At 45.3% G+C, this 16,720-nt stretch overlaps 1 protein-coding gene across 6 annotated transcripts in view; it reads left to right on the forward strand.

The window, feature by feature from the left end:
* The window catches only part of MSL2 (MSL complex subunit 2), a 359,130-nt gene that overhangs the window by 284,239 nt on the left and 58,171 nt on the right, over positions 1 to 16,720 (forward strand). Inside the window, exon 4 of one of the 6 annotated variants that reach the window (XM_033957915.1) lies at positions 103 to 227. The exons of the other annotated variants lie outside the window; for them this stretch is intronic. The gene's annotated coding sequence lies outside the window, so the exon portion shown is untranslated. The remainder of the gene's footprint in view (positions 1 to 102; positions 228 to 16,720) is intronic. 6 annotated transcript variants of the gene reach the window in all.

The raw sequence follows: 16,720 nt of genomic DNA on the forward strand, positions 1-16,720 counted from the left end.
ATTGAATTGAGACACCCTGTCTGGTCAGAGAGAAAATAAAATCATCTACTTTATTCAAAGCCTTTCTGGAGTGTCTTTGAGTGGTAATTTTGTTTCTTACAGCCAGGTAGCTTTCCATGCAATAAGATAGACTTGAACTCGGTACTTTCTATCTCTACCTGCTGATAGATGGACACATCCCACTAGTCTCTGGATTGATCTGCGTCTAAAGGAAAGGAAATTATCAGGTAAGATGTTTTTCAAAGGCAACTACGCTAACTGCTATCACCACTCTTCTTAGCAATGCAAAATAAGAGCTGGTAAACATATTGACATGCTTTACAATAGGAGCTTCAGGGTAAATACAGAAAAATTATTATTTGACAATAAATGATGGAAAAGATATGTATGGGGATATCATCAGTTATGCTTGGGATGAGCAGCATCATATGTGTTTGACAGGTTTATATTTCGTCAAAGAATAAAATAAATACCACTATAGTATTATCTATAAGGGAGTGAAAGATTCAATGTGTATCAGGCAAAACACACTCTTCTGAAAAAAAGTTTTATATGTGATAGGATAAGCTCAGAGATACAGAGGGACCATAACCGGGGGCATCCCCCAAATACCTCACCACCCAATCATCTCTGTGTCCTCCACACTTTTAGCTTTTTTATATACTTTTTAATATTTAAATAATTGTGATTGAAAATTTTTTTGGTGAAACTCAATGCAATTTATAAATCACTTAGCTATCAGTGGTTCTTTGGTTCTGACGTGACATGTTTCATTTTCTGCATCAGGAAACCAAATAGATAGCAGTTGAACCATGCTTATGAGAAGCAGTAAGAAAAGGTGAATATCTAAAACAAACGTGAAAAAAATAAAAAAACAATTAAAATCAAAACTTCCAAAAATCAATAATAATCATCTAGCAATTAATAATAATAAAAAAAAGTGAAAAACATTCAAAAATATAAACAGAGAAACAGACAGCACTGGGTACATAATAAATGTAACATAGTAGATGACGGCAGATAACGACCCGAATGGTCCATCCAGTCTGCCCAACCTGATTCAATTTAAATTTTTTAATTTTTTCTTCTTAGCTATTTCTGGGCAAGAATCCAAAGCTTTACCCTGTACTGTGCTTGGGTTCCAACTGCCGAAATCTCTGTTAAGACTTACTCCAGCCCATCTACACCCTCCCAGCCATTGAAGCCCTCCCCAGCTCATCCTCCACCAAATGGCCATATATAGACACAGACCGTGCAAGTCTGCCCAGTACTGGCCTTAGTTCAATATTTAATATTATTTTCTGATTCTAGATCCTGTGTTCATCCCACGCTTTTTTGAACTCTGTCACCATTTTCCTCTCCACCATCTCTCTCGGAAGCGCATTCCAGGCATCCACCACCCTCTCCGTAAAGTAGAATTTCCTAACATTGCTCTTGAATCTACCACCCCTCAACCTCAAATTATGTCCTCTGGTTTTACCATTTTCCTTTCTCTGGAAAATATTTTGTTCTATGTTAATACCCTTCAAGTATTTGAACATCTGAATCATATCTCCCCTATCTCACCTTTCCTCTAGGGCAGGGGTCGGCAACCTGCGGCTCCAGAGCCGCATGCGGCTCTTTTCCACCTTTGCTGCGGCTCCGGTAGTGTGTCACGCAGGCATGCAGCTTACAAGTCCGGCGTCGCGGCGGGAAATAGCCATGCTGAGCAGTGAGCTCAGCACATACACAGATGAAAGCCTTGCTTGCTGATTGGTCCGGCGGCCCCGCCCCGCCGTGCTGCCGGACCAATCAGCAAGCAAGGCTTTCATCTGTGTAATGCTGAGCTCACTGCTCAGCATGGCTATTTCCCGCCGCGACGCTGGACTTGTAAGGTGCACGCCTGAAAAAGAAATCATCCTGGCCGGGGTCGGTGTCATGCTCCGGAGATCTACAGCCTTCCTATCTCCCTCTTCCTTCTACCTGCTTCCGGCCACATCCCCTGCTCCGTGGCTCTCTTCGGCAACTCAGCAGCAGCGATCGACACAAGCTTCTGACGTCTGGGCCTACCCTCTGCGAGTCCCGCTTGTTTCAACTTCCTTTTTCCACAAAGGCGGGACTCATAGAGGGAAGGCCTCGATGTCGGCAGCTTGTCTTGATCACCGCTGCTGACGAGTTGCTGAAGAGAGCTGCGGAGCAGGGGGGTATTGCCAGGTGCAGGTAGAAGGGAGAGGGCCAGATGCAGGACTCGTGGGTGAGGGAGCAGAAGAGAGAGAGAGAAAGAGAGAGGGGAGGGAAACAAAAGGAAATATTTCATACTGGGCTGGGCCGGAGTGGAGGGAGGGTGGAAAGATTCTAGCTACAGGGTGCAGTAACAAAGGAAAAGGGGGAAAAGCTGAAAATGGAGATAGTGACACAAAGAAGAGAAAGGGTAAGCAGGACCTACTGAATAAGGATAGAGATACAGAGGGGACATGAAGAGGAGGTGAAATAGAGACATAGAAGTAATGCTGAAAAAGTGTGTGGGGGGAGATAGAGACATTGAAAGGGCAAATGGTGAACATGGCGTAAAGATAAGGACAGAGACAAATGAAGATTCTGAAAAAGTGGTGAGATAGGGATATAGGTGAGATGGACACAAAGAAGGGTGATGCTGGAAAATAGGTGGAATGGTAATTCTGACAGACACAGAAGGGAAATGCTGGATCAAGGAGAGATGGGGCTCAGGCTGGATGGAATGAGGAGAAATGCCTTGTTGGCCCGGAACTTCCTCTCCTACGTCAGAATTGACGTCAGGGAGCGGAATGCTGGTCAGCGCAACACTTCTGCAGGGAAAGCTTGGGACGGCGGTGGCTTGGGGGCTGTTCCCCGATTGCGGTGGCAGCAAACCGAGTGGCTTGGGGGACGGCACGGAGACAGAAAGAAGGGGGAACAGGGAGACAGAAAGAAAAAGTTGGGGGAGAGAATGAGGCCTGGAGGAGAGGAAACATACAGGAGGCTGAAAGAAAGGAAGAAAGATTGGATGCAAAGTCAGAAGAAGAAAGTGCAACCAGAGACTCATGAAATCACCAAATAGCAAAGGTAGGAAAAATGATTTTATTTTCAATTTAGTGATCCTGTATATAGCATTAAGATAAGAAACAATATATGCAGTGTTAGATTTGTTTTATAATGGTTTTGCGTCTCCAAGTTTTTTTTTCTTTTCGAAAACGGGTCCAAGTGGCTCTTTATGTCTTAAAGGTTGCAGACCCCTGCTCTAGGGTATACATATTCAGGGCTTCCAGTCTCTCCTCATACGTCTTCTAGCGCAAACCTCCTATCATTTTCGTCGCCCTCCTCTGGACTGCCTCAAGTCTTCTTACGTCCCTCGCGAGATACAGTCTTCAAAACTGAACACAATACTCCAAGTGGAGCCTTACCAATGACCTGTACAGGGGCATCAACACCTTCTTCCTTCTACTGACTACGCCTCTCTTTATACAGCCCAGCATCCTTCTGGCAGCAGCCACTGCCTTGTCGCACTGTTTTTTCGACTTTAGATCTTCGGACACTTATCACCCCAAGGTCCCTCTCCCCGTCCGTGCATATCAGCTTCTCTCCTCCCAGCATATACGGTTCCTTCCTATTATTAATCCCCAAATGCATTACTCTGCATTTCTTTGCATTGAATTTTAGTTGCCAGGCATTAGACCATTCCTCTAACTTTTGCAGATCCTTTTTCATATTTTCCACTCCCTCTTCGGTGTCTACTCTGTTACAAATCTTGGTATCATCTGCAAAAAGGCACACTTTTCCTTCTAACCCTTTAGCAATGTCACTCACAAACATATTGAACAGGATTGGCCCCAGCACTGATCCCTGAGGGACTCCACTACTCACCTTGCCTTCCTTCGAGCAACTTCCATTAACCACCACCCTCTGGCGTCTGTCCGACAGCCAGTTTCTGACCCAGTTCACCACTTTGGGTCCTAACTTCAGCCCTTCAAGTTTATTCAACAGCCTCCTATGAGGAACTGTATCAAAAGGCTTTGCTGAAATCCAAGTAAATTACTTCTAGCATATGTGCTCGATCCAGCTCTCTGGTCACCCAATCAAAAAATTCAATCAGGTTCGTTTGGCACGATTTACCTTTTGTAAAGCCATGTTGCCTCGGACCCTGTAACTTCTTTAAATTCAAAGACGCTCCCAGTTGCTGCTTAACAGCAAAAAAGATGCCGATAGTATAAGATTTAAAGAGGTGCCGCGTCAGAATGTCAAGGACGTCATGACATCACTCACCATTACCCAATGGGAGAGGGACCGGCTAAAAATTGAAACTGCAGTGAAAGGTAAACCCCATCAAAACAATTATAGAAAAGCTTGCCACTCAATTTCGCTATTTAGCCCTAGAGGAGCTAGGGTTTGTAAGTTGAAAATCCAGGTTTGTTCTTTATTCTATAACCTCTGATCTAGATTGCCACCACGTAACAAGCGTGGTACTTCCAACACTGAAAATTTAAGCTCTACTGCTGAGTGTCTCATGTCCGTCCAATGCTGGACCAGAGGAGCTGTCATTGTCTGAGTCCTAATTTTGCTAAGATGTTCACAAATCCGTAAACGATGCTCCTGATGGTATGCCCTACATAGAGCTTCTGGCAGGAGCATTGAATAACATACACAACTCCACTGGTACCACAATTAGAAGAGGACTCATTCTGTAAAGCCCACTTTGGTAAAGTCAGTGGCTATAAAGGAGAACTGTACATGCAATATTTGCACTGACCACATGCTACATGTCCTTGATTTAACTGTGAAGGTTCAGCACTGACAGACTTAAATTGAGACCTCATCTGTTTGACAGGTTTATAGCCAGATATTTGTGGCCTGCTTGATAACTGTTGGGGATGGCATACTGGGCAGGATCGACTCCTGTTCTGTATGGCCATCATGGGAGTCTGTGTGGCAGTAGCAGCTTCTGCATCAGACCTACCAGCTGGACTAGGATCTGTGTTTGTGTGTGTGCATGTAGCTTATGTAGTACCGTAAGTCTCTATGCAGGAGGGAGAGCTCACGCAGAAAGCCTGTGGCTTATGATACCCCTTCAGAACCATCTCCTCAGAAATCTCCGCCAAAGACAAGATCTCCTACCAAAAGACTGTCTTTTCCTAATTATTAGGCAGTTAGGCAAAGACCTATCTATTAAACTGGAAGCTGACTCTGCCTTCAGTGCTGAATATTTAGAGGCTCTGGACTATGATGAGCCTCCCAAAGAGCTCCTTAATAGCAATTACATGGTATTCTCAAAGAGACTCTTCGTAATAAAGTAAATAATAAAATGACAGCAGATAAAGACCTGAACAGTCCATCCAGTTTGCCCATAAGTTATACCCATTTAAAAAATACATGATTAAATTAACTTGTCTCTTCTTTTGATATTTCTGGGCTGTAGACTGTAGAGTCTGGTGTTGTCCTAGGTTCCAAATGCTGAAGTTTCCATCCAAGCTCACTCCAGCCTATCCAACCATCCCGTTGTTTGCAGGATATCTACCGTAAAGTCTGGCCAGTAACATCCTCCATGTTCCATATTAGCCTATCCTACACCGAATCGCCATATATGGGACACAGACCATGCAGGTCTGTCCAATAGTTCTTTAATTTACATCCTTCGTTTCCTAATTAGAGATCCTCTATTTTATTTCAGGTTTTTTAAATTCCATCATTGTTTTCCTCTCTACCACTTCCCTCGGGAGGGCATTCCAGGCATCTACCACCCTCTCCGTGAAGAAGAATTTCCTAACATTGCTCCTAAGTCTTCCTCCCCGTAACCTCAAATTATGTCCTCTAGTTTTACCATTTTTTCTTCTCTGGTAAAGATTTGGCTCTATATTAATGCCTTTCAAGTATTTAAATGTCTGTATCATACCTCCCCTGTCCCTCCTCTCCTCCAGAGTATACATATTTAGGTCTTCCAGTCTCTTCTCATACTTCTTTTGATTCAAACCTCTTATCATTTTTGTCGTCTTCTCCTGGACCGCTTCAAGTCTTTTTATATCCTTTGCCAAAACTGAACATAATACTCCACATGGGGCCTTACCAATGATCTGTACAGGAGCATCAACACCTCCCTTCTTGCTGGTTACTCCTCTTTCTATACAGCCTAGCATCCTTCTGGCTACAGCCACTGCCTTATCACACTGTTTAGATGCCTTTAGATCCTCAGACACAATCACCCCAAGGTCCCTCTCTCCATCTAACTATTACAGTGACTCACAGAAAACTGGATTCTATTTATAGAATAATTTCTTCTCTGGGGTTTGATAAACCACAGCTTCAGCATCAATCATTAGTTGTGGAATCAACTTTTTAAAAGTCCTTTGCTTTGAAAGTCTATGCCTTAACGCAGGGGTGTCAAAGTCCCTCCTTGAGGGCTACAATCCATTCGGGTTTTCAGGATTTCACCAATGAATATGCATGAGATCTATTTGCATGCACTGCTTTCATTGTATGCTAATAGATCTCATGCATATTCATTGAGGAAATCCTGAAAACCCGACTGAATTGTGGCCCTCGAGGACCAACTTTGACACCTGTGCCTTAGCGCCACTAGGGTGTGAAGGCCGAACTATGGACATGTTTGGGCATTGCCTTTATCAAAATTCCATGTTGGCAAACAGGATCCTTAATTACAATTTCTGCATATCCTGTTACATGAAACATCTTGTGACTCGTGTTACCTTTGCGTTCTCCCTGTTCTCCGACACCAAAACAGGCCAGCAGCAACTTCAGAAGCGATGGGCAAGTCAGCCTCTCCCCTCCCTTCCCCCCCCCAGCTGTCAATTCTGACGTCGGAGAGGAAGTTCCGGGCTAGCCAATTGCTGCCTGACTGGCCCGAAACTTCCTCTCCAACGTCAAAATTGATGTCATGGGGAAGGCTGCTGGTACAGCATCAGGAAACAGGGAAAACTTGGCAGCAACTTCGGCAGTGGTGGTTTGGGGGCCTGTTCCCAGACGTCGGTGGTGGCTTGGGGGCCTGTTTCCAGACGACAGCCCCGGTGGTGACTTGGGGAGACAGAAAGACAGGGAGGCAGAACGGGGAGACAAAGACAGACATAGAGACAGAATGAAAGGGGGGTAGGGAGAAAGAAAGGGAGGGGCAGGGAGACAGAAAAAAGGGGAGGGGGCAGGGAGAGAGGAAGGAAAAGGGGGAGGAATGGAATGTGTAGGGTGGCAGGGGGCAGGCAGGGAGAGGAAGAAAAAGTTGGACTCATGGAAGGACAGAGATGTTGGTTGGGGAATGGAATGAGTTCTGGAGGAGACGAAACATGCAGGAAGCAGAAAGGAGGGAAGAAATATTGCATGCACAGTCAGAAGAAGAAAGTGCAACCAAAGACTCATGAAATCACCAGCCAACAAAGGTAGGAAAAATGATTTTATTTTAAATTTAGTGATCAAAATGTGTACATTTTGATAATTTATATCTGCTGTCTATATTTTGCACTGTGGCTCCCTTTTACTAAACCGCAGTATCAGATTTTAGCGTAGGGAGCCTATGAGCGTTGAGAGCAGCGCAGGGTATTCAGCCAGCTCCCTGCGCTAAAAACTGCTATCGCGGTTTAGTAAAATGGGACGGGGTATATTTGTCTATTTTTGTATAGTTGTTACTGAGGTGACATTGCATATTTTAAAGTCATCTGCCTTGACCTCTTAGAAAAAAAAAAACCCGAATATAAATTATAATTAACATTTTCTCTGCGTACAGTGTGCTTTGTATTTCATTTAAATGTTATTGTTGGTAGATCATTTTGACTTGGTCATTTTAAAGGTAGCTCGCAACCAAAAAAAGTATGGGCACCCCTGTTGTGCGGAAACTTTCTTTTGATAAATATATTCCTGCACAACATCTTCAGGAATTTCACACCACCTTCCACACTCTTTTCCAAAACAGAAAGTATTTGGCGAGATCTGCTTATGATGCCCTTGAGTTATTATCTAGAGCTTTGGCTATGTCAATGGCGATGAGACGCGTGGCATGGTTGAGAGTCTCGGATATGGACATCAACCTTCAAGACTGATTAGCTAATATTCTCTGTTTGGGAGAAGAGCTTTTTGGTGATTCCATTGAGTTGGCCACACAAAAATTCACTGATCATGAAAAGAATTGAAATGTTTTGGTTAAAACCAAGTGTAAGGCTCCCTTGGCTTCTCAGTCATCTAAACCTTCTTCATACCAGAGGCATTTTTTGGCCACACATGCTGTCTCATCCGCTTCAACAGAAGAAGCAAAAGCAACAGCTGCCTCAAAAGTCTCAACCAGCAGCTCCTCAAAAACCTACTGTCTTTTTGACGGGCTCTTGGAGAACATAGCCTCTGTTCCTCTCCCTCAGCCAGTCGGCAGTCGGCTACAATAATACCATCCCCGTTGGACACTGATAACAACAGACCTCTGGGTTTTCAAAGTCATTCAGGAGGATTACTCTCTAGATCAGACATGGGCAACTCCGGTCGAGGGCCGGTATCCAATCAGGTTCAGGATTTCCCCAATAAATATGCATTGAAAGCAATGCATGCAAATAGATCTCATGCATATTTATTGGGAAAATCCTGAAAACCCGATTGGATTCTGGCCCTCGAGGACTGGAGTTGTCCATGTCTGCTCTAGATCATCTTCCACGACAGTGTTATTTAAACCTTCAGCAGACATCCCTTCTTCTTCGGGAGATAGAATTTCTACTTCTTCTGAATGCCCTTCTCAAAAGAATCAGGTATTTTACTCAAGATATTTTCTTATCCCAAAGAAGACGGGAGGTCTATGTCCAATTTTGAACCTCAGGGGCCTAAACAAATTCATAGTAAAGGAAAGGTTTTGCATGTTGTACTTGGCAACTCTATATCCCCTCTTAGATCAGAACGATTGGCTATGCTCTCTGGATATTAAAAAAAAGCTTATACCTGAAAGGAAAGGATAGATTTTCTGTCTCTGTCTATGAAAGGACACATTTATAAAGGACACACATATTTTATGTCTTTTGTTCCTGCCTGTGCTGGAGGTAATCAAATGCAGAATGTTCGTGTTTACTCTCTTGATGGTTTGGGAAGAGGTCATTTAATCATGTTAACGAAGTTTCGTCTTTAAGACAATAAAGGCTCAAACCCCCCTGCCATGTACATATCCTGCTCACACACCCCCTCCCTCTCTTGTCCATCCCCCTTTTCCTGTGATGGTTACCACTGACCCATGTGAAAGATATATAAATGAATGCAGACTGATAATAAAACAGGCTATCCCTTTAGAACTCTGTCTGCGTATCTTTCTTTCTAAGGGGAATTGCCTCCAGACGTCTGAAATAGATGATAGAATGTTTGCAGGACGATTTCGGGACCAAGAAATGGATCTTGTTCGTTTCAATACCCACATTCTAGTTCATCCTGCCCACAAGAAATTCCTCAGATTTCAAGTAGCCTAGCAACACGTTCAGTACAAGGTCCCTCTCCCTGTCCATGCATATCAGCTTTTCACCTCCCATTATATATGGTTCCTTCCGATTATTAATCCCCCAAATGCATTACTCTGCATTGAATTTTAGTATGCTTTTCTTCTGGATTGGATGCACAAATTCCTTTTTGCGTTTCCACCAATTTCTCTCATTCTCAAAACAATAGTCAAGCTCAAACAAGAATCGGACACCATGATCCTCATAGCCCCTAGGTTGCCCAGACAACCATAGTTCCCTAGCAACAGCAGCAGATAAATCCAGAGACCAATGGGATAGCACACATCTACCAGCAGGCAGAGATAGAGAAACTGATTAACAGGTGGACCTATTGGCTGGCACTCCTCCTGTATCTCCAGTATTCTCTATCTCCCAGCAGGAAATGGTCGCTATTCAACTAGCTCCTGAATTCTGGCTGTGACTGGAACTTTATTTTCTCCTGTTGAGGTTTCTCTTCAGTGAGACTGCCATTCTGTTTCTACTGTTGAGGTTTCTCTTCAGTGAGCTGGCAATGCTATTTCTCCTGTTGAGATTTTCTCTTCAGTGAGACAGGGGTGTCCGGCTGAACGGTGCCGGCTTTAGGGGTTACACCTGGGGCCCCCCAGGTCCCTGCCTCACCCTCCCTCCATTGCTAGAGGGTCTGACTGGGTCTCAATTTTTTTCTTTTTTCCCTTCTCTGTAAAAAAAACAAAAACAAAAAAACACCACAGTTGCTACATTCTGCTCTGTTAGTGCTGCTCATCCAGCTCTAACTGGCTTCAACTGGCCCTAACAACAAGCTTGTGAGTATGTCTCTTATTTTTACTGTCGGTTGAACTTCAGGTTCTGTTTGGGAGTCTTAGTAATGTGGGTTCAGTCAACGTATGTTTAAGGAATGGATATTTTATTGAGGCTAAGTTTTATGACTAGAAATCAGTGGAGGGAGCCGGGACTTCCCGCCCTTTGCATGCACGCGCTTGGTTTCCTTGTTGGTTACAGCACGGCAGTAGCGGTGCGATTTCATGCTCGCACTTGTTCTCATTGTTGGGTTTCAGTGCAGCAGTAGTAGTCCTTTTTATTCTGAGGCTCTCTTTCATCGGTGTTTATCACGGCCATGTGCAGCTGATTGTGCAGGTGCCGGTTTATAGCAGTGCGCATGAGATGGGACATGTCTTTTTCCAGCGCTGTGGGCTGTTCTGGTTATTCCCCGAGTCTGATTTTCTTTCTATGCAAGCCGCGGCAGGGTGAATTTTGCGGGGCTTGAATCCGACTATGTTTCTAGGGCGTTGATTCAGTGGCCACGTGTCGGCGAGAATCAGGCGTGCGCTTGGGTCTCTGGCGATGGCGGGAAAGCAGCAGCGTTCCAGTAGTTTGTTTCCAGCTGACTTGTTCAGGGTATGCCGCGGCTTCTCTCCTTTCCGGTTCAGACAAGTTGTATGTGTTTCACCAGCTTTGGGACAAGCTTGGGCAGATTTATATGTCTATGTCTGTGTTCCTGCTGTACTCCCTTGAAGGAAGCTGCTTGTTTAATCGGACTCTGGGGTTAGCACTCAAGGGGTTTACCAGAGAGACTCTGACCTGTGCTAGGTCACCCAGTCTCGGTTTGTCTCCGGACTGGGGCGACATACGGCAACTCACGGCACGGTGAGATCAGCAGTAAGATAGTGCCCTGTACTTCACACAGGCATCTCATTGTCTCTCCTGAGGTCCCTGCAGATTGAGCCTTTGTCTGTTGGCTGCTGAGCTGCATGTGTCTAGTAGTGGCACAGGATATATATGCCTAAAGGTAGTACAAACAGTTTCCAAATTCGGGCTGTCTTTATGGGCATAATGACACTGCGCATCTTCCTGCGGCCAGGACTCTCTTTCTATATTTCTGAGGGGGCCTGGACTTCAGATATCCATGCTTATCACGCTAGTTTCTCCTGTCGCCATTTTCTCATGGTCCATGCTAGACGGGCCTCCCGACCAGACAGGAAGGGCTGTACAGCTCCTTTTACCCAGGAGCCAGTTACCTATTCTATCAAACCCGTGGAGGATCACGCGCTATGTGGCTTTTAGCCTCATCCCTGAAGCTCTCATTAGTGATATGAGCTTTGTCTGATACCTGTAAGGATGCTGTTGTTTTCCACGGGGCAGTAGATGCAGCATCTTGATTGAGTCTAGTACGTATTTACTTTAAAGGACATACGTATTTCGCTCATATTGCATGGAGTTAGTACTGTTTTCATGGTTACAGTATATTCCTCTTTACATTGTGAAACTTGATTTTTCCTAAGAGAATCTTCTTGCAGATCCTACAGTTCTCATCCTGCCATTCCCTGACCTGCACTTCATTCTGAGGGGATCTTGACTTCTTCCAATGACTCTTCAGGCTTTCTCATGAGGGAGAAGACGCTATAATGTCAGGTCAGGTGGCTGTGAAGATTTTTCAGGATGCTTGCAACTTTGCATCCTCATCAGGTTTCCAGTTTGTTCTTGGAGTCTCTATGTTTTGTGTTTCCCTTTTCAGTGTTACTGGTCTTCAGGGCAGTTCTTGTAGTTCTTCAGGAACTAAGAGACGTTGTTCCACTTACTGCATGGTGCCCAAGACAGGGCCATTGGGCTGGCTGGATCCCATTCTGCTGAATTAGTTTCTCAGGGTTACACATTTCTGCAGAAAAACTGGGAGAATATTTACATTTTCCCTATGGACCATGAATCGGCACTAGGTTTGCTTGCCACTCTTTGAGCAGTGCTTTCGGTTTTGGCACATGCCATTTCACCTACCCAAGACTTCAAGAACATTTTAGAAAATGTGGGCAGTGGTACCGTTTTGGCGTTACCAGGTGATTCACCTAATTTCTTCTTGACTGACTGCTTGATTCGGACGTCTTCCAGTCGGGCCATTTGACTGACACGAAAAGGGTGGTTTCTTTTCCTCAGTTCTTTGGATGTGAATCTTCAAATTTGCACAGCGCTCTTTTCTCCTGTACTATTTATAGGTATATCAGGGAGATGTTTTTATTCATATAAAAACATAAGAAATGCCTCTGCTGGGTCAGACCCAAGGTCCATCGTGCCCAGCAGTCCGCTCACGCAGTGGCCCAACAGGTCCAGGACCTGTGCAGTAATCTTCTATCTATACCCCTCTATCCCCTTTTCCAGTAGGAACTTGTCCAATCCTTTCTTGAACCCCAGTACCGTACTCTGCCCTATTATGTCCTCTGGAAGCGCATTCCAGGTGTCCACCACACATTGGGTAAAGAAGAACTTCCTAGCATTTGTTTTGAATCTGTCTCCTATCAACTTTTCCGAATGCCCTCTTGTTCTTTTATTATTAGAAAGTTTGAAGAATCTGTCCCTCTTTACTCTCTCTATGCCCTTCATAATCCTATAAGTCTCTATCATATCTCCTCTAAGTCTCCTCCAGGGAAAAGAGACCCAGCTTCTCCAATCTCTCAGAATATGACAGGTTTTCCATACCTTTTATCAGACGTGTCGCTTTCCTCTGAATCCTCTCGACTAATGCCATATCCTTCTTAAGGTACGGCGACCAATATTGGAAGCAGTACTCCAAATGCGGGCGCACCATCGCTCGATACAACGGCAGGATAACTTCTTTCATTCTGGCTGTAATACCCTTTTTGATTATACCAAGCATTCTATTCGCTCTCTTAGCGGCCGCTGCACACTGTGCCGACGGCTTCATTGTCATGTTCACCATTACCCCCAAGTCCCTTTCCTGCGTACTCTTATTCAATAACATCCCTCCCATTGTATAGTTGTACCTCGAGTTTCTGCTCCCCACATGTAATACTTTACATTTCTCAATGTTGAACTTCATTTGCCATCTCGCCACCCATTCCTCTAGTTTGTTCAAGTCCCTTTGCAATTCTTTGCAGTCCTCTGTAGTCCGAGCTCCATTAAATAGTTTGGTGTCGTCCGCAAATTTTATTATCTCGCACTTCGTCCCTGTTTCTAGATCATTTATGAAGATATTAAATAGCAGTGGCCCGAGCACCGAGCCCTGCGGGACACCACTCGTGACCCTCCTCCAGTAGGAGAGAACTTCCCAGAGACTAGGGCGATGGGTCACAGTCTCAGGATTGCATTATTCTTTGGTCACCATGACCCAGAGTATGGGATTCTGTACAGGTTATAGGATCCATGTTGTTGACTCCACTGGGAACTTCGGCTTGTTTTCCCATTATAATGCTACAGCAGTCGCTTTTGTTCCAGTGGTTCCCGGTATCTCAGAGCTCCAATTATTTGGTAGGCTCCTCATGCATCGCTCTGTATGATTTGGTGGCTCAGCGAGATTTCTCTTTTCAAAGGCATGCCTCGGTCTTTGCTGGACTACCTCATGGCCACCAAACATCCCGGGCTATCGGGTTGGGGGGCTCGGTGCCTTCCATCCTCAGCTCCAGGAGTCTAGTCTTACGAGGCGACTCAGTACTTGTTCATTCTTCTACTCTTGAGCATGGTCAGGCTACCTTTCTGGAGCTTCAGACCATTCTTCCGGAATGCCGCTGAAGGTCCTTTCAGTCAGTATTATGATGGGGGTATTTCTCTACAGCTTGGGCAGAAAATGATGTACTTAGTTGCCAGATACATTTGTTGTTCTACTTCAATGGGTGGACCCTCATCTTCCTCTTCTGTTGGCAGATCATTTTAAGGGTCAGGAAAGAGTTTGGATAGACTTTCTCTCCGTGAAATCAGAGCATGGCCCATTTATTGTATGTTACAGTGTACAGCACTGTGTACGCTCTAGAAAGTGTAAACGTTAGTAATAGTGAAATCTTCTACATCTTGGATATTGGGAATTTTGGCTCAGGCGTTCCAACTCTTTTTATGGACATGAGATCTCCTGGAACTAGACCTCATGGCCTCGTCTCACAATTCAATGCTTCCTAGCTTCTTCGGCGGGCACAGGGGGTGGGAGTTAGAGGGGGTAACAGCGTGGCTTCTTTCTCACCTCTGGTTTCTTTTGTTCTGTGTTTTCCCCTGGCTGATGATGGTTTGGATTTGCCATCTCAAGCTCGCTGTCCGGGCACAGTATTTGTAGAATCTCTGGCTTGGCTGCGCCATCCTTGCTATGCGGATCTGATGAGTCTTTCGACAGCCGGACTAAGTAGTTTCCTGGTATCTCCGGATTTGCTCACCTAGGGTCCGATCAACATGGATATTCGTACTACATTGGTATTACGACCAAGCTTTTGAAAAGTCATGTCTGACGTGTAAGGGTTATGCGAAGCAGGTTGTTTCTTCTCTTATCCAGGCGCTACAGATGTCTTCATCTGTGGCTTCTGCTTCCTTTTGGAGGTTTTCCTTTCTTGGATATTTCTCAACATTTGCACCCTTCCAGAGTTCCTTTTTGGCACAGGTGTATTGCCGAGGGCTTAGCGTTCAATTCCCTTCAGCTTCAAGTGCCATTCTTAGCTTGTTACAAGGGCTAGGTATATTGCTCTTCGATTACTTCTCAGCTTCATGTAGTTCAGTTCCTAAACAGAGTACGGTATATTTGTACACCTCTTAGAAAGCCCTGTCCAGGGTACAATCTTCAGGTACTTCTTTGCTGTTTACCGAAGGCTTCATTTCCTCCTTGTGCCGTTGAACACGGGGTTTCTTGTGGCCATGGCTTTGGCTCTGCAGTTTTCCGAGTTGCAGGCCTTATTCAGCGGGGATTCCTATTTCTGATTTCCAAAATCTGGGGTATCAGTTCGGATGGTATCACAATTCTTTCTAAGGAGGTGTCATCCTTTCTTTTATGACAAGTTCACTTTTCCTTCCTTCTTCCTGGGAGGAGAAATGGGTAGACGTGCTTTTATTCACTGCATTTTTTTTTTTTTGAAAGTGCGTAGCGTTTTCCGCGAGCAAGGTTTCTAATGACTTTTAGTTGTTTAGATCACCTTTTTGTATTCTTCAAGGGACGCCTCAAACATATGGCGTCGTCCAAAGACTCCATCGTTCGATGGGTCCAGGAGGACATTATTTACGCTTGCTTGATGGCAGGGAAGCGGTTGGCGAAAGAACTTCATGACCATTCCATCAGAATGATAGCTACTTCTTGGACTCGGTCCAGAGGTTTTTTTCCTTGGAGGAGTTTTGTCTCGCAGCTACTTGGTCTTCCGAGAGTGCTTTCTCTCAGCATTACTGGTTGGATGTGGGGACGCATGCGGTAGATGTGTTTAGTACGTCGGTTGTTGCGGAGGCGGCGTTTGCTTCCCACCCAGATTGAGGATTGCTTTACTACATCCCATTGGTCTCTGGATTCATCTGCTACTGTTGCTAGGGAAGGAAAAATTATGTTCTTACCTGTTAATTTTCTTTCCCTTAGACGCAGCAGATGAATCCAGAGCCCCACCCTTTCTGGATATTGTCTGTCGGTTTTTTCTTTTGCAACTTTCAAAGTTTGTTATTATTGAGGGTTGTATTCTGTATTATCCCAGGACAAGCAGGCAGGTATTCTCACTAGTGGGTGACGTTATTCAACGGAGCCCTGATGCGGACATCTCACAAGCATACTTGCTTGTAGAAACTTTTAGAAGTTTCGAGTTGCCCACACCGCGCACGCGCGAGTGCCTTCCTGCCCGATGCACCGGGCGCGTCTCCTCAGTTCTTTCTCTTCCGCGGAGCTAAGTCCGTCTTCGACTCTCTGCGCGAAGTTCCTTCACTTGTGCCTTCTGTGCCTGCGGTTTTGAGTTTTTTTGGCTCATTATCATTGGCTCACGTTGCGTTTTCTTGTTTTCAAAAAAAAAAAATTTTCTTTCGATTGTTCGACCGGGCAGGCCGCGTGGCCACTGCCCCGCGGCTTCGATCTTGTGGCGGAGCTTTTCAGCCTATGTCTCGGCCTGTTACCGGTTTTAAAAAGTGTGTCAAGTGCCAGCGCGCGATTTCGTTGACGGACCCTCATCGTTTCGTTGACGGACCTCCTGCGAGGTCAAGCCGCCTCCGGTGCCTCCTCGGCACACATTCTCGCTGCTGGGAGCAGAGTCTCGGCGAGTGTCTGGTCTGGCTTTGGGGCATGCCTCGCAAGGAGCAGAGTCTTTTCCCATGCCACCTTTGGAACCTATACCCTCAATGCATGACGCATCCACCTTGCCTGGACCGGAACCTTCCTCGATGCCGAGCCTCGAGCCTTGGGGAGTGCCTCGGGGGGCTTCGTCTCAGCCTCCGCTGCTTCGATCCACATCCTCCAGTACCATCTACTCAGTGGCTACCTCGTCTGGGCTTGGCTCGCCTCGACGCTCAAGGCCTGCTTCTCGACACAGTTCCGGTCGTCCATTGAGGCATTCATCGAGGCATTCTTC

The sequence above is a fragment of the Geotrypetes seraphini genome, chromosome 9 (genome assembly GCF_902459505.1).
Source record: "Geotrypetes seraphini chromosome 9, aGeoSer1.1, whole genome shotgun sequence".
Classification (NCBI taxonomy): Eukaryota; Metazoa; Chordata; class Amphibia; order Gymnophiona; family Dermophiidae; genus Geotrypetes; species Geotrypetes seraphini.